Raw genomic sequence first — 19,236 nt, 5'->3', positions numbered from 1 at the left:
CACAACCTCCTAGTGGCAGGATGAAATTGAGTGTTGCCGGATTTATTTCCGTGCGGCAACATAGTGGGAAAGCTGTGCTATTTGTAATAATGCTTCTTCGTTATAGAGTTATCTTTCTGGTATGTCACTGCTATGTCAAAGCAAATAGAGTAGTCATTCGTGCACTTTTTGCTAATTGGTGTTTGTTAGAATACACAGATTTTGTGGATAGTCCTGATATTATTTCAGGATGTTCTCTCTATGCTTATTGTAATATGGGGTTTAGGCTCTATGTCCCCCCTTGTATTCCGCAATTTCATTAATCAAGGCTTGAGGGCAGCCGCATCAGCCCCTTTTAAAAAAAAAAAAAATAAACTTAAAAAAAAAAAAAAACACGTCAAGAAAAAAAAACAACAACAAGGGCTCTGAAACGCACGTACAAATGTACAATCAATTTTTTTAATAAACCTCACTACACCTAAATAGGTTACAAAAATTTTAGACAAATAATCAAGTAAATTTAAGGGCAAATTTCATTTTATCTCCCTGATCTTTACTGATACGCCCCGTCTCTGATTTACCCTTTTACTGTGTGTAAGTGAATTATTATACGTTTTACTGTCCTCGGTTTTAGTTTTTATCATTTAGGGGGGGGGGTGCTAGAAGTTGACTTTTTATTAGGGCTGGGCACGGGCCGGTTATTGAGTGATACCGAGCCCGGTACCGAAAATATTATTAGGGACGGGCCGGGACGGGATTACGTTTTTTCAAAGTTGGTACCGAAGGTACCGAAACTGACCGGGATCGGGTCGGGCCCGGGCCCAATTCGGGATACCCGACTCTCTCTCTTTTTTTTTTTTTTTTTTTTTTTCTGCCCACAGTTAAGTACTCAAGTAACAGGTATTCAAAATTTCCAGATCTTCAATGGAATGAGATGCAGCTGTGACGATCAAAACTTTGCTTTGTTGGCTAAACAATGACTTGATAAATCAAAATTGAGCACTACAACAAAGATAATCCCACAAAATTGAGCCAAAAGTAACAGAAACTCGATAGAACTTGGAAACCAAAAAAAAAAAAAACTTGGGCATCAGTTCTCCAAGGTGAAAGTAAAACATCATTGAATATTCAGACGCAAATTACCCACAATACTATGAAACTCATCAGCTGCCCAGATTGAAAGAAAAAGAAGACAGAAACTTGAGATCCATATGCGTGCGTGAATGAGATGGAAAAATGAGAAAGAAAGTTATCATAACCACAACCAATTCAAAGTAAGTCAGCGAATTGAAGATTTGAATTTTTATCGTAACTTCACTTTCTTTCATCGATCCACAAATTCCTAAAACCAATTCAACTACAACCAAATACAGAAACATGAAAGTGGGGGGAATTGGACCAAAATCACAGCAGATGAACCAAAACCCAGAATCACCAAAGGCATAGATCAATCGAAAAAATATAGAAAGACATAAACCATCACAATCCAATTATAAACCAAATATTCCATTCAACTTTTACAAACCTAAGTCTCAAGAAAAGAAAGAAAATATAAAATTACCCTGCAAATACTATTTTCCTCATTGAACATGCAGAAATCGACAAACCCAGATCTTCAAAAAGATCATCAAAATTGATGAGAACAAGTCTGGGCAGCGTTTCATGCGGGTAGTGCGGAGACGGTGGTGCTACCTCGGTAGACTGAAGATGGTGCGGTGGTGATGTCCAGAGTGCCAAGACATGCAAACTGTAAAAGTGGCTGAATATAGGGTTAGAAAGGGAGGGAGGAGAGTGAACAGAGAGGGAGAGAGAGGGAGAAAGAGGTGAAGAACAGAGAGAGAGAGAGTTGTAAGAGACAGAGTGGGGGAGGGGACCGCATAACTAGATAAGAAGCTACATATAGATCTCATTTATATAAAAACAACTAATACATATATAATCGGTACGGGCCGGGCCCATTCGGGATTTCAAACATTAATACCGAAGCCCGTCCCGTTTTGTTCGGTACGGTACGGGCCGGGCCGAATAGTGATTTTTATATTTTTGATACCGTCCCGTCCCGCTTATTTTCGGTACGGGTCCGGTATTTCGGTTTTACCTGCCCAGCCCTACTTTTTATTGAGAAAATTTTCTCCACAAAAGTTGTAGGGGACGTTAAACCGAGTCCGTGGACATTTGGTACGCTTAAATCAGAGTTTGTATGCGAAAGTTATAGCCTAAAATATGAAAGTTACTGTTCATGGCAAATTAGTATATATATAGAAAGTTATTGTGGTAGGTTTCCACCCCCCCCCCCGACTTTCTCTCTCCCCCCGCGTCGGCCTCTCTCCTTCTCCCCTTCGTTTTGCCGCCGTCCGACCACTTGATGGCTTGTCATTGGCCATTTTGGAACCCCCTCTTCATCCTCTACACGCCAATAACCGTGGGTCACGGCAATTTGGCCGGAATAGAGAGAAATCAAGCCAAGAGCAACACTATAGCAAATCGGAGTTTTCGGGCAAATTCTTCCATCTTCGGCCATCAAACTGGGTCTAATAGAAGCGCCTCAAGTCATTGATCATTTCCCCTCAAGCTTCTAGCTTCAATTCACAGTGTGGAGGGAGAATCGAAGAAATTCCTGATTCTAGGGTTTGAAATTTCTGGAAAATTTTCACTGGCCAATCTCGAGCACTTCAAGGTAAAATTGGAATTTGTTGTAGTTGACAAAAGTGTTGGGCTTGTTGAGTAGGTGTTGCTGCCAAAATTTGGTGGCCATCGGAGGTGGTGACCGGCCCATGCGCCGCCACTATGGGTGGCGCGTAGAGGCACAGGGCAGGGTTTTAGTTTATGTTTTTAGCTAACTAAATCCTATAATTGATATAGAACTTGTATATGTGATTTTGGTGAAGAATGAAGAAGTTTTGAGTTGATTATGGATTTCCGAAAATTTAGAATTTCGGTTATCGATTACGAGAATCCAACCGTCGATTTCTCTCGAAGTTGCCTAGAATTTGTAAATCGGTGAATCGACATTGTGAGTGTAGTTGAATAGAATCCGATGTGGATTGAAGGAGTTGGGTTTGAAGGAGACGTTTAGAATTTCAATTTCTAATTATCGTAAATTTAAATTTCCGTCCTGTAATTATATTTTTTATGAGTGTTATTCGTATAGGACGAGAGGAGTCTCCATACGAGGAGAATACCGATCGACGACAGGATTAGCTGAATACTGTGAGTGGACTTTTATTTTAAGAAATGATGCATGCATTTACTTTATCAAATTAATGCTTTACTAATTAGCATGAAATTTATCGAGCATATTATTTTAATTTCGGATTATCCCATTATTTATTTGGTTAATGCTTCTAGCATGTTTTCGATTTTAAATTTTCTATGCTCGATTTGGATAACGTGGTTATTGTTCGTTTTTCAACAAATCATTTTCCGAGGTAATTTCCGGAAATTAAGTTAAATTCTTTTGTCGACTTGAATTGCTTATAATTACTTTTTCGAAATGGAATTTCGAGGGAAGAATAATTATGATTATTATAAATCTTACGAATTGTTACCTGTTTGAAATTAATTTGACGTGTGGGATACGTCGTTGCTTTATTCGGATTTTTTTCGAGATTTTCCGAGTACGGTTGGGAATCGTGCTCGTATTTTTTCTTTTGTGAGATTTTTGGGGAAGCTTTATGGATTTACTGGTTTTTGATTTTTATCTTCCACCATACTCGGGTTACTATATTTTCTTGTTCTCCTCCTCACGTGAGTTGCAGTCGAGGCTCCTCCTCACTTACTTTGTGTTTGTGGGTCGAAGTCGAGGATATATAGGGCTTGGGAGGCTCCTTTACAGTATGGTGATGTTCGCCTTCCCCATATTAATTGTTTATTTTAACCAGCGGGGCTGGATTATTTTCTTTCTTACGCTCCTTTCGAAGTTAAGAAAATAAATTTTTCTAAATCTTGCATGCATCGGAAATTTATTTTCCAAAGTTAAACTATGGGAAAGTATAAAACTCTTTCCTTTTCCTTATGTTATAATTATTAACTTTTTGTCCACTCACGCTAACCTTTTTAAATGTTTTCCCGCTAGGCCCTTCGTTTTCAAATGCTCAGTTCACAGCGTTGCTGCTCGACGCATTGGGAGTGAGCCATAGTGACCGCATCTGCTTCCAATATCTCATATCGTAGGTTACCTATTTAACCTACTGAACTTTATATCAATTTCTGTTTTTTTTTTTTTTAAATTGCTCTGATTACTATGGGAATTGTGACCCAGACTTGTAGTAAATTATATTTGGGGTTCATGACCTAACTTTGATGAATTGTTGTATTTAATTGTGAAGTTTTGTTGGACTTTAAGTGTTTGAAGTATTATTATTATTTTTGATTGTGAGGTGGTTTGGAATATGAGAGCAGGGTGGCTCCAGGAGTTTACGGTTGGGTTATTAGAAGTGTTTTTGGATTCTTACAAGTTTGGGTTTCCTACTTTTAGAGGAGGTTCTGCCAATTTTTTTGGTAAAATCTTCTTTAAAAGTGGATCCAGTAGGACCACTTTGGATTTCAGGATGAAATTTGGGGCCGACCCTGTCATTTACACCCTAAATCACTTGTGTACCCTGCACTTTTAATTTCATCACGGGTGCCCCTAAACTTACAAATTTCAATCAATCTTGTCTAACCCTTGACTTTTTTGCCAACTATTGTGTAATGTATTTGAAATTGTAATCACATATAATATAATTTTGCATGTCACTTTAGTGAATCATCATCGTACAAGGGAGCCCATTTAAGCCACATTTTCAATTTGCAAAAAATATTGATAAAAAAAATAATTATTGGACATAATTGATTAAATTGGAGAGCATAGGGGTACATGTGATGAAATTAAAAGTGCAGGACCACACTGATATAACGTGTAAAAGTTAGGGAGGTAAAATGAAATTAGCTCTAAATTTAATGATGTCCACGGTTTCCATGTTTTATATCAAGCTGTTTGTAAGGATTTGGTGTGGGAGAATTGCGCACAGTTGGATAGAGTACAGTGTATATATTCCATTTATACTGTAAACATCAATATGCTATGAACCTTTAAAAAAGAATATAGGCTTTCTTTTTGAGAATGACAAGAATATAGGCTTTCTTGATTAATTAATATAGGAAATGGAATATCATTACTACAAGCTAGGGGTGACCTTTTTGGAATTGAAACCGACAAACCATTTCGAATCAAATCGACTATCAAAGTTTAATCGTAATTGAACTAAACCGACGCTTGTGGTGCATTTTTCGGTTAATGCTTCTGATAAACCGAGATGAACAGAACCGAACCGATATGAAATAATTAATTAACATTTATATTATAGAAGATTAATTCCTATAAAAAAATAAATTCTATTGTAGGTTCCCAAATTCCTAACCGAAGTATCTTGAACCTGAAGTTCCACTTAATTACGACAATGCCACTCGTCCTTCATGTAGTTTCAAGCTCGCCCTTGGGGCTCCAAGACATCTCCCCCAGAAAGTGTCACGATAGATACTCTTCCGTGCAGCTCGTGACACCTAGCATTCCTTGAAAGTCAAAAAGGTAACCGAAACTTTAAAACAAACTTTAAAAGCTTAAGCTTTGCTTTTCGGGTTTTGTTTCGTTTTGTTTTTTGCTTTTAATTCTTCATCCAATAATGCTTTGTATTGGTCTTTGTTGGGCTGATAAGTGCATCTAAGAGTGAACTAGATTTTCTCTTCCTCTTATTGTAGTTAGAACAATCCTTTCATCTCTACCTCAAGAATCGTTGTGAACGCCACCTCGTAGTGCATTTGACAAATACGAGATAGGGTTATCTTCGTTAAACTCTCATATCTCATTATAATCCACATTGCTCACAAGGATTCAACCAATTTAGATGATATTATCTACAAATCATGTGATTGAAAATATTGAAGAAATTTATCAACGTAGGGACAAAGCTTTGTAATATCATGTTGTCTCGTACACCACATTATGATGGAATGAGAAAAATAGGAATTTCCTAAAGTACGGTAGCTTTTGCAACACTTCTCTAAAATATCATCAATAGTAAAGACTCATAAAGACTTTTAATTTCAAAATTCAGATAAGACAAGACTACATTTAACGATTGAATAAGAGTCTTTATAACTCCTCCTAAGTATTAGCAAAGCAGTGAACCGCGATTAAGTAACAATTCACTATATAAGAGCAACTCCAACAGCTTCCCCATATTTTGATTTTACTCTATTTTAGGGAAGAATGAGTCTCTTTTGCTCCAACAGATTCCCTATAACCATCCCTATTTTAGAGATAATGAGGAGAGAGAAAACTAAATTCCCTAAATTTACAGCAATCTCTAAAATTTAAGGAAGAATTATGGAGATTTTAAAGATTGCTGTAAAATAGGAAATCTGTTGGAGTTGGAGAAGAAAAAATGGCTAAAACTTTGACTTTTGCTTCCCTATAATACAAAAATTATAAGGAAGCTGTTGGAGTTGCTCTAAGAGGATGAACTCAAATTTGTGAGGTTACTCATTCGCGCGCATAACACATACTTCTAAACTTATTCCAATGCTTTGCTATTTGCAATGATAAATGATCTTCCACTGGCGGAAAGTTACGCGTATTTAACTTCGGCTCAAACATATAGATCGAAGAAGTATTATATTACTATAGACATTTATTAAGTGCTATGGATTTTCCAATAAAAGCTACTAGACAACTTTTCTCATGGGCAAATTGGTAATGGCACCGTCTTTAATTAGTTTAGGTTCAATGTTTTGATTAGATCAGTCGACGTTAAAGATATACATCTTGTGGGATATGTTTGTGTCGGTGAATATGTTAGTCGTCGTGTGGTGGTGAAAGAGAAATATGCCTTGGCACTAATTAATGTATTGGTAAATACGTTATTCGTCGTGGGGTGGTGTTCATCGTGGTTAGTAAACCGGGACAGAGTTCTTGTCCATACCGGAGGCAACTACCTGGGCGACAGAGTGGTCCGATTATTGGAGCCATGTTCAACATGCAACTAAAGAGAGTTTGTCGATGGTCTCGCTGCCCACAGGTGGTACGCGATCGATCAAATCCTACCGGTTGGCAGGTAGGTAATCATCGGTGGGAGAGTTTGCCTATGATTTCTTTCCCAAAACAAAAACCACCGGCGATACTATATATTTCCCATTTTTGGATGAAACCAGTGATGGACCGAAGATAGAGTTCAACCTCTACATGTTTCTGAACGTGGACAGAAACCTATTCATTCTAGATCGGTTGTTTAATTTAATAGGTCACATTCTGGATGATATATATGTTAGTGATGGTGAATACGTTATTCGTCGTGTGGTGGTGAAAGACAAATGCCTTGGTTTAGGTCCGAGTTTTTTTTTATGAAGAAGAAAGGTAGGGTTTGCTGAAGAAGAAAACTAGGATTTCTCTTCTCTGGCTTCGCCTTCACGTGGCTAGATTTGCAAATATCCTGGTAATACAACGTAACCTATCTTTACTTAAATTAAAAAAAAAAAAAAAAGTTTTAAAAGCATTTATATCCGCTAGAGAAATTCAAGGAATAAGAAAATGAAAGACGAAACTCAAATCGAATGAAAAACAAAAGTATATATGCATCTTATTCGTTTCAAAAGGAATATGTTCCAAGAAGGGATAGCTAGAAGGAGGAAACCAAATCGGTCTACATGCTGGAACTCTGGAAGGGCGGCATTGCAGTTCCCCAATTTGCGCAGGTATTTCATCCCTGGTACATAGAGTTTTCTTAAATTCTTGCCAACTTGCCAACCCTAAACCCAGCTCGATCATCAAATATTATTGAGAAAAGTTCAGCTACCGTCCCCAAACTATTTTGCCAAGGCCAATTTAATACCCGAACTCTCAAAAGTATCAATGTGATACCCAAAGACCTAAATTGGCATCAACGTGATACTTCCGTCCAAAATTTCTGACGGCGTCGTTTGTTTGCTGACGTGGCAAGCACGTGGGTAAAAAAAAAAAAGGGCAAAATCGACTTTTTACTCTTTTTTTGTTAATTTTCATTTTTTTTTTTTGAGAAAATTTCAGCTACCGTTCCCAAACTATGGTGTCAAGGCCAATTTGATACCCGAACTCTCAAAAGTATCAATGTGATACCCAAAGACGTATTTTGACATCAACGTGATACTTCCGTCAAAAATCTCTAACGGCGCTATCTGTTTACTGACGTGGCAAGCACGTGGGCCCTTAGAAAAAGTGAAATGACCAATTTACCCTTTTTTTTTTTTTGTTAATTCTTTTTTTTTTCTTTTCATTTATTTTTCTTCTTCTGGGATATTATTCTAGCCAAACCGCCGCAAGCTCCGCTTCTTCTCCTCCACCCAAGAATCAAAGAAAAATGGCTTATGCTTCTTCTTCAACCTCAGTCCTCTTCTTCTTCTCTCGCCTCCTCCTCTCTCTCATCTCCTTCCCCTCCGCCCAAACCATCACCAACACTGCCATCATCCTCTCCAATTCCTACTACAAATTCATGTTCTTCGCACTCAACTCCCAGCGGACGGACCCAAAACCAAAGTTGGGTGACATGATTAACAAAAAAAAAAAAATCAAATCTTTCTGCACCCAGAAAACTGCTTTGGGCACCCAGAGACGCCCATGTCATCTTCTCCGCCAAAACCGATTTCCTTCTTCTCCGCCCAGCAACTTTCCTCTTTCGGGACAACCAACTGGGAAACTGGTTCGCTACACACCAAATTCTGGTGAACCTTAGCTCCACCAACCATCTTCTTTCTTCGCAAAGACCGTCACCCATTCGCTAATAGAACCTTCGTTCATCAAACGCCCTCCTCCACCGCCACAACCTCAGCGTCATCTTCCTCCACCGCCACCGTCATGTCAGTAACAACAGATATCAAATACTCCGATCAAAATCACAATCACAAGGTCAAAGCAACATATAACTATGAATTCATGTATACAAGAACTAAAAACAAACCCAGCATAAACCAAAAAAGCAAAACCAACCCAGATAGCATTTGAGCACAATTAGATCAAGAAAAAGAGTTGGCAGCTGGTACTTGGTACCTTTGGCTTCTCCCACACACTGTCAATTGCTCGATTTGGGTAAATGGGTCATTTCACCTTTTTTTTTTGGACCCACGTGCTTGCCACGTCAACAACACAAACGGCGCCGTCAGAAATTTTAGACGAAAGTATCACGTTGATGCCAATTTAGGTCTTTGGGTATCATATTGATACTTTTGAGAGTTCGGGTATCAAATTGGCCTTGGCAGAATAGTATGGGGACGATAGCTGAATTTTTTTCCAAAAAAAAGAAGGGTAAATGGGTCATTTCACTTTTTTTTTTACCCACGTGCTTGCCACGTCAGCAAACAAACGGCGCCGTAAAAAATTTTGGACGGAAGTATCACGTTGATGCTAATTTAGGTCTTTGGGTATCACATTGATACTTTTGAGAGTTCGGGTATCAAATTGACCTTGGCAGAATAGTTTGAGGACGGTAGCTTAATTTTTCTCAATATTATTATTATTCCTAAATGGACAATGTCCGAAGCCATCTAGCTAGCTTAGCTACTACACCACTACTACTTGGTTGCAATTAAAGCTGAGACAGTGAACTAACTTGCATATTCTATGTGGCAAAAGGATATATCATGCATGTGCAGATAACACTCCCATATATAGATTCTTAATTTTATTCCATTTCCAACTCTTTTAGAACTTAGAAGAAGGAATAGTGCTACTAGTCCTTCTCCACATACCCACTTACGCTTTGAGTCCTGACATGATCATATCCTATTGATTCCTATATTCCTGACCAATATGAACAAGTACTATAGTACTCCAACATATCTGCTTTGTTGACTTTTCTTTACCCATGTGAACAAAACTTGTGTTCATCCAAGAACGATGTTTCGGTTTAGCATTTTTGGAATTTTGTTGGTAACGAAAAATTCCGTAGAGGATTTTGACTCACCAATGAATAAGGACTGGAGCGGGAGTTGACCGGGAACGATCGAGAAGCTTCCTTGGAGGCTTGACTCGAAGTTCGACCGTCGGTTTGAGGAGGAGGGGGGGTACCTGTAGAAAACCCTTCGATGCCTAAGTCAGTACGTTTCTTAGTTGAGTGGAGTAAAACAGGTTGGAATAAGATGCTTTACCTTGATGTCGGGCGGACAAGCCATCATTATTCCCGCTTTTATGGTCGCATTAACTTACTCATTTATGATGATAATCATTGCTACATTAACGATGGTTAATCATGACTCATTTACAACGGTTATTCATTGCGCATTCATAACTGTAATCATTGCGCGTAGTTATTATCGTGGTTAATGCCGTAATAATTGCCGCATTCATGACTGGAATTTATCTCCCTACTAATTGCGAAGTTAATTGCCTTAATTACGGGTGCAGCAAAAGTTTACCACTCCCACACAGTGCTCCCAAATTTTCTCTTTAGACGTTCGTCCTAAAAGGAAATTTCCCAAAAATCTAAATTTCTTCTCTAGACACCCGAGCATCACCTTTGGACACCCATTCTTTAAAATTTCACCTCGAGCGTATATGTGCTCCTATAAGAAAATCCCCGTTCCTTGTTCAAAGTCTACATCTCATCTTGTCGACGATGCCGACGTCGACGCGCCCAAACCATGACTCAGATCTGCCTCTATCTTGCAGCCAGTCTAGTGCCGGGTCTTCGCGTCCTGGACTTGTTTGCTCGTGGTGTCTCTAGCGGCGCGTCGTGCCCCCAGTGCCTCGCCTAGCCGTGCTGGAGCCTGGCTTTTGGTCAAGTCTACGCGCGGTGCCCCTAGCGAGCTGCCTCTTTCCTGAGCCGTGCCCCCAACGCAGCTCAAACAAGACTCCGAGCCTGAGGTACCCTGCTGCGAAACTCTCTCTCTTCTCCCTGTGTTTTGTTTTGTTTTGTTTTTTTTGGCTTGTGATGCCGTCACCGAGTACTGCCAATGCATGATACTGAATTTCCCTGAGATAGACGAGTCTCTCATACCATACTATGTGGGCCTCGACGGCGCCCCCCAACTTTGAAGCTTCTCAGCCTCGAATATTTTATTTTTCATTTGCTTTCAGCATTATGTCCATATAATAATGTCGCATAGGAGGCGACCACTTTAGTTTCTTTCAATTTCTAGCTTTGAGTGTTCTCGTTGATGATTAAATAATAAGAGTTTCTAATCTAAGTAAAATAAACTTGTGGCCAGACCTTCTTAATCGCTTAACTCCCTGAACATTCCGTGACGTCGACCTCAACATCGGTGACGTCTTCTTCACAATGGCCATGACATCGGCGTCAATGATGTCTTCCTCAATGACAGCGACATCTGCATCGGCGTTGATGACGTCTTCCTCAATGACCGCGACATCGGCGTCGACGTCTCTCTCAATGACTTCGATGCCAGCCTCGATGTCGGCGACGTCTTTCTTAATGACCGCGACGTCGGCATCGATGTCGGCGACTTCCTTCTCAATGACTTCGACGCCGGCCTCGATGTCGACCACGTCTTTCTCAATGACTTCGACGCCAGCCTCGACGTCGGTGTCGTCCTTCTCAATAACTACGATGCCAGTCTCGACATCGATGTAGTCCTTCTCAATAACTATGAAGCCAGCCTCGACATCGATGATGTCTCTCTCAATAACCTTAACGCTAACCTCGATGTCGATGTCAACCTCGACGACGATGCCAACCTTGATGTCGGCATAGGTGTCTTTCTCAATAACCTCGGCGCCAATCTTGACGTCGGTGTCAACCTCGACGTTGGTGATGTCTTTCTCAATAACCTCAACGCCAACCTCGACGTCGGTGTCAACCTCGACGCCAACCACGATGTCGGTGACGTCTTTCTCAATAACCTCGATGCTAACCTCGACGTTGGCCTAGATGATGATGACGACGGCCTCAATGACCGTCACCGGTCTTTCCATGGCTTCGATGTATATTTCATTCCCCTACTTGCCCCCTTGTGTTTCTTTTCTGTGCTCGCAGATGCTCAGAAAGAAAAACAAAACAAAAGAAGAATACGGTGGACAATTCAAAATTGAGAGCCAATATCCGGGGCATAGAGCCATTTAAACAAAAACTATGTATTGGAGGATTTGAAACCAAACTGTATAAGAGTGTTTTCCTCCACACATTACTCCTTATCGTCTTTCGAGGCGGGCTTGCCCGCATTCCCTGTAGGGGTCGGATTCATTACCAATTACATAACCTCTACGTCCTACAAAGATAAAATCCATCACCTCGTCCCACCCTCGCCTATAGTGAGGGCGAGGTCAATCATCCCACCCCCGCCTGGGGCGAGGGCAAGGGCGAGGCACGCCATCCCACCCTCGCTTGGAGCGAGGGTGTGGTCCATCATCCTACCCCTACATGCAGTGAGGGTGAGGCACGCCATCCCACCCGAAGCATTAAGGTAACTGCTCTACTCGAGGAACCAGCTCCTATGAATCAAACATAACTGTCCCTACTCAAGGAACCAGTTTCGAACCGTTAAGGCAACTGTCCTACTCGAGGAACCAGTTCCGAACCATTAAGGCAACTGTCCTGCTCGAGGAACCAGCTCCTATGAATTAAAGCAACTGTCCTACTCGAGGAACCAGTTTCAGACCATTAAGGCAACTGTCCTACTCAAGGAACCAGCTCCTGCGAATCAAATCAACTATCCTGCTCGAGGAACCAGTTTCAAACCATTAAGGCAACTGTCCTACTCGAGGAACCAGCTCCTGCGAATCAAATCAACTGTCCTACTCGAGGAACCAGTCCCAGTGATATTATTCATGTGAGAAATACAAAATACATCATTTCAATAGTCTCTCGAATGAGATATCAACATGCGCAAAAATCACTTAAACTCTTTTATTTTTCTTACCTGAGTTTTACGAGTTGTGCCATCTTTTTATCAAAACGAAGTCACCATATTATCGTACCTTCTCCATTACTGGAGATGAATTTCGGCACGTGGACTTTTCCATGAACCCTCTTATTGCCTTAATTTATGTCATTTTATACTGAAGGAGTTTACCAGCCTTCATTGCTGTAAGGATTGATGATTGTTAGCATTGAAGCCACCCTCAAGTGCAAGAGGTACAAGTTATAGAATATGGGATTAAGTAAGGATGTCGAACCCACGAGGATTGGTAAATCCTTTCCTAGCTAGGGAAAACCTAAGGAAAAACTAGAAGAATATGCAAATGTACAATCACAAACAAAGGCTCACAAGTGAACCAAAGTTCATGGTGAGTATGTGCAAGATGGTGTGTAGAGATTTGATTTTGATTTTGAGATTGGTTTCTATTTAAATTGAAACAATGAAAGCAAGTAATATAAACTAAGCTAAACTAAACAAGTTGTTATCAAATGGATGGGAGTTAGGGCATCGGGTTTCACCTTTTGCCTCCCTTGCAAGCATTAAAGCAATTGAATATGAATGATGCAAAGCTAATTGTCCAACTACCCTCTTAGCATCCGGATAGGACTACTAAGGCTTAAACCCCTTTCATTTTATTAACTCTAACTGGATAAGTCTAGAGCTAACTACCTAGAGACAAATTCAATTACCGGATAGGTCTCAATCATTTGCCCCTAAATGCATAAAGCTTAGAGTTTAGGTAACCAAGCAAGCAAACCAATCCTATCTCTAGGTGATTTTAGCTCACTACCCTCACATGCACACATGGTGTGCTTTCATGCTCCCTTTTTGCCTAAAGGTAATCAATCTCTAGGAAAAAAACTTCATGTCATGGCAAACACATAACTCAAATTGATTAGGTCTAAGTAATGCATTTAACTATTGACTTAGCATGTGAGAATGACAACATGAATTTGCATCAATTTATAAACAAAAGCATCAATACAAGCAAGTTTGGCTAGGGCTTTCAACCCTAGCCCCAACTAGTTCACTCACACATAGCTAGATACACAAGCTTCAACATTCTATTAAACATCAAATACATAAAGAGGTAGAGAGTAAAGGGTGACTATTGATGATGCCGGAAGAGGTGGTGGAGATGGGTCTCCAAGAACATGATGTGGTGGTAGTCACCTCCTTCTCCTTGCTCCAAGCTCTTGATATTGGTAAGAAAAGTGAAATTTGGAATCTCTAAGGTGAGTTGTGGTGTTGAATGGTGGAGGAAATGGAGGATGTAGTGGTGGAAATGGAGGTTTTAGAGGTGGAGATGGTGGTTTTAGTGGTGGAAATGGTGGTGTCTTCTCTAGAGAGAAAATGGATCTTGGATAGAATGAAGATGATTGAATGGAGTCAAGAATGCTGAAGAATTGGTCTTTGGCCTCTCTTTGATCAGCTATGTGTGTCCTCTATGGTCCCAAAGTGTGCAAGAGATGCTCTTACACCATTGTCCCCCAAATGGTCCCAAATTGGCAAGGTAACAAAAGGACAAGGTAAAGGGAGATATTTGAATTTCAAGTGACAAGACCCGCCCCGAATTTCACCCTGAAATCCGAAGTGGCCCTGCGGGGCCCACCTTAGAAGAAATTCTACCAAAAATTTGGCGGAACTTCCCCTAAAATGGACAACCCAAAACCTGTAGAAAGAGAATTCACACTTCTAAATCACCCATCCTTATGCTCTTGGAGCCACCCTGCTCCCCAAATCAACATTCCCCAACTCGCAAAACACAAAACTCAACTTAACAATACAAATCCCAAAGGTTATCAGAGCAATACTAATTCACAAGGAAATAAAAAAAAATAGAGTAAATGATCAAGGGATCCTACAATGCGGAAGTGGTGACAATTATGCCTCAAATGTCATGTACGCCCGACCTCCACTAATTCGCCTGCAAACTGGGCATTTGAAACCGAAGGGCCCAGGGGAAAGTACATAAAAACGTTAGCGTGAGTGGACAAAAATAAATAATTTAATATGAATAAAACAAAATAAAACTTCATACTTTCCCACATTTTTCGATATATAAAATCCGGATGCATGCAACATTTATAGAACACTTAAGAAAATAATCCGAAAAACGTTGAACTCCAGAAAACCGACTAGCCCCGCTAGTCAAAACAACAAAGTAAAAGATTGAAATTTCAATACTCGAAAATATAAGTCCAGCCCCGCTGGTTAAGAAAACTCAGACTAGTCCCCGCTAGTCAAAAATAGTATAAGTAGGGGAAGATGATAGCCATACGAATAAGCCACGCAGGCTTGGTTGGGTGATAGCCTCCCAGGCTAAAGAACTCCCATAACTCCCGTAATATACCCTTACGCCACTAAGTGTAGCGATAGGATACTGGGCTACAGAATTACTGTCACAGAGACAGTAACCTGCGCCACAAAGGCGGAAGGGCTACGGTGATCCCATCACCGCGCCACAAAGGCGGAAAATCAATGCTAGCATGATAAAATCACCCCTCAGTATGGCACAGGGAAACATAACCGAAAATCCAGTAAATCCAAAATACATAAAGCTTCCCCCAACTCTCGCAAATGAATTTCCAACGACGTGTCCCACACGCCAAGAATATCTCAAATCAATAGCAAAAATGCGAGAAATAATAATAAATCATAATCTCCATAATTCGAAACAAAACCAATTCCAAAATCATCATCAAGGCATTCCCAATGCCAAAATCCGAAAGTCGATAAATAAATAAGAAAGATCAATAAATTAACGGCGTGTCCCACACCAAAAATAAACTCATATTCAAAAAATAAATAAGAAATAATTCCATCGAAATCCCATTTCGAAAATCTTTCAGAAATCTCAAATCGATGAATGAAATTAAATATGAAACTCCGGAAATCAACATAAATCACAAACTCGAATCTGAGCATAACGAATTAATATCCGAAATTCATGACCGAGGTAAATCATAATCCATCTCAGAAAATCATTATTGAAAGCCAATCCATGAGATAAACCAATAATCAAATTCCGGAAACAAATAATACGCTTGAAAAGTAATACGATAATTAAATAAAGAATTAATTCAAGAAATAAACGCATGCATCATTATTTAAAACAAAAGTCCACTCACAGTACTAGTTGGCGACCACGCAAACGAGTCCCTTCATCTAGCCGTAGCTCGCAACATTGCCCTGTACACAATTATATTTCCGTAAACGGCAATCCGATAAAATAAATACGAAGGAAACCATTTATAGAGAAAATTGAATAAATATTTTGAATTTTTATGGCTAGATGCTGTGTTTCCAAGTGACTCTGGTCACTGATAATGGTAAGTATTTCAGTGGTGATTAATTAGAGAAATTGGATTGTTATGTGGTGGGACCACTTTCAGATCCGTGTGTTGTGTGGTTTGATACAAGATATTGGACGAGTGCAATTTGTTCTCCATCATGGATACCGTTTATGGAAGACTTGGTGAATGGTGTTTTGTAGTCCGGGAAAATTGTTTGTTGTTTGAGTTTAATACGTGTAGGGGATTGCTTTGGAGGAATTGAGTGGTCTTACTATCTTGGTGCCATTACTTCTGGTAATGGTTAAGCTGTTGAGATATTAGTTCTAACGTTGAAACGAGTTTCGGAAGAGGTGTTACATGATGTGATCGGCTACGTAAGTGACATTTGGGGACGTGTGTAGTTACTATTTGTCCGTGTGAATTTCGAGGGCGAAATTTTATAAGGAGGGGAGATTGTAACGTCCCGAACCCAAATTTACCCTTTTACTAGTCATGTGGACGGTAAACGACAACTACTTTCACTTTTATTGTCTTTTCGGTACTTTTAGGGGACCCTAAAAGTCGACTTTTTGTTCGAGTCAAAATTTGAGAAAATGTTTTTTAAAAAGCTACCCTAGCCGCCGCTACCGCCGCCCACAGTGGCGGCGCCGCCGCCACCGCCACCAGCTCCAATGGCCACCAAACTTTGGCAGCAGCACCTACTCAACGGACCCAACGTTTTATTCAACTACCACTAAGCCAGAAAACGTCTAGAACTAGTTCAACAATTAAGGTGAACATTGAACCCAAAACCGTGAATAGTGCAAGAATTTCAAACCTTCAATTCTTCCTCCACGCTTCAAATCGCTGCAAAAGATTTGGGGAGTATCATCAACATCGCAAGCCGCTTCCAAATGATTATGGTTCGTCGCCGGAGGTGGTCGGAATCAGGAGAAACCGGCGTTGACCAATTTGCTACAGTGAAACTTGAAGGACCCGATGCTTCGTTTTCCGGCCAAGCCGCCGTGAGTTACCGCCGTGGGGAGGTTGGGAAGGAGTAGAGGAGTCCAACGGTGCCACTCGTTCGTCCCTAGGTGGCCGGAGTTGCAGAGAGCGCCGAGGAGAGAAAGAAAATGCGGGAGAAAGGAGAGAGAGAAGAAGAAAATGAAAACTTACCGGCCACAGTGAAAAATTCAAATATATACTACTTACCGTGAACAGTAACTTTCACATTTTCGCTTATAACTTTCGCATACGAACTCCTATTTTTACGTACCACATATGCACGCGCTCGATTTAACGTCCTCTACAACTTTCATGAAAAACATTTTCTCAAATTTTGACTCGAACAAAAAGTCGACTTTTAGGGCCCCCTAAAAGTACCGAAACGACAATAAAAGTGAAAGTAGTTGTCGTTTACCGTCCACATGACTAGTAAAAGGGTAAATTTGGGTTCGGGACGTTACATCAAGTGATGGGAGATTCTCACCACCATGGTCCTCCTTTGCTGGAGAAAAGACCCTCCATGAGTGGCGGCTCACCGGAAAAGTCGCCGGAAAAGTTTGCCAGAAAAATCGCCGGAAAAGTTGATTTGCAATTTTCTTCCAATCTTCATGTCTTCTTCCCCTAGCTTCAAATCTCCGCATTTAAAGCCTCAAATAGTCATTTTATTCTCAATGCAAGGTTTCCTACAAATAAAAGGAAATGGATTAAAAAGGGCAAAATAGCATGGAAGACAAATCAATTTTCATAATTATGGGGCACAATTGCATAAGTAATTTGTGACTCAACAATGGTCGCACTTCCTGGCACTTATATATTCCGTGCCCCCATGCCTCGTGGAGCGGGCAATATCCACTTCTCTCATCCTCGTCACTAGTCTCCGGTTGAGGGGGCGGCTTCTCATATATTCCTTCATGACTATGTCTTTTGTATATCATCACGGGGTGAATCGTAATCCATTCTTCATGGGGATAATCTCGAGATTTCCCTCCTCGATCACTCTGAATGTCATTCTTAGTGTTATGCCATTCAACTTCTCTCAAGGTGACAACGATAGTGAGTCGGGCTTCGCGTGCTTCTTAGGCTTTTTCAATTCTGATCTCCCCCTGAACCCTTGTAATGATGTCGTCCATGTCCTTTGGCGGATTGCACAGCAAACTTTCGTATAACGGTGTTCCCAAAAGCAATCCTTCTAGGAACGCGATCGCGGCGAATTGGGGATCACAATCAACATGGCGCATTTCAGCTCTAAACCTTTCGAAAAATTTTACTACCTTTTCCCCCGACTTCTGCTTAGTACTGAACAGAGTCGCCAAGTCCTTTTTTGGTTTGCGATGGTAGAAGTATTGTGAAATGAAAGCGCGGCTTAATGTGTCGAAATCCAGTATGGAATGCAGTTTGAGGTCTTGGAACCACATCGACGCCAGCCCTGTGAGACTTGAGGGGAAGATCTTGCACATTAATTTCTCATCGGTCATCTCGATGGACATCTGTTATTTGTACCCCTTGATGTGGTCCACCGGGTTGGTCGTTCCGTCATATTTTTGGAACACCGGCGTGATAAACCGACGAGGTTTCGCCGCATTCAGGATGTTATCGGTAAACGGAGACTTACCGACTTCCCTCGTGATTTCCGCCGCGAGCTCTTGAGGGCTGGCACGCTTGCATGCATCAATCATCTTTTCCATCTTCTCGTGCCACGATTCATTGTGTGCCCTTTTGGATTGGCCTAATCCAATTCCGCCGTTCTGCCCCTCATTCGACGTGCCTCCCACCCTCTCGATGAGGGGTCCACCGGAGATTCCCCTGATGACGCCACTGGCGCCCGCGTTTGCCATTACGTTGTTATTTTGATGGAGGTCGCCGATGGCGTTGTCGTTTGATAAATCGCTATCAAGTTGTAGGATTTTTTCAAGTTTTCAGCGACGACGAGCCTCGCGATCCCTGTTTTCCTTCTGAAATTGCTCGAGCTTCTGCCTCAGCCTTTGTGTCTCGTCGGTTGGAGGCAAGTTCAGGTCGCCGATGGGGCTCGGGATGGACCCATTCGGTGGCTGGCAGGGAGGAATTTCATCACTACCAGTCCTCAGTGACAGAAATG

General features: G+C 40.9%; 1 non-coding gene across 1 annotated transcript; it reads right to left on the bottom strand.

The window, feature by feature from the left end:
* Positions 1–1,061: 1,061 nt before the first annotated feature.
* On the bottom strand, positions 1,062–1,155 carry LOC133723998 (small nucleolar RNA Z101). The gene has a single exon (XR_009853417.1). It is a non-coding gene; the product is annotated as a small nucleolar RNA Z101 (small nucleolar RNA).
* Between the last annotated feature and the right edge of the window lie 18,081 nt (positions 1,156–19,236).

The sequence above is a fragment of the Rosa rugosa genome, chromosome 7 (genome assembly GCF_958449725.1).
Source record: "Rosa rugosa chromosome 7, drRosRugo1.1, whole genome shotgun sequence".
Taxonomy (NCBI): domain Eukaryota; kingdom Viridiplantae; phylum Streptophyta; class Magnoliopsida; order Rosales; family Rosaceae; genus Rosa; species Rosa rugosa.
The sequence above is the reverse complement of the archived record's forward strand: the minus strand, read 5'-3'. Positions and strand labels throughout refer to the sequence as shown.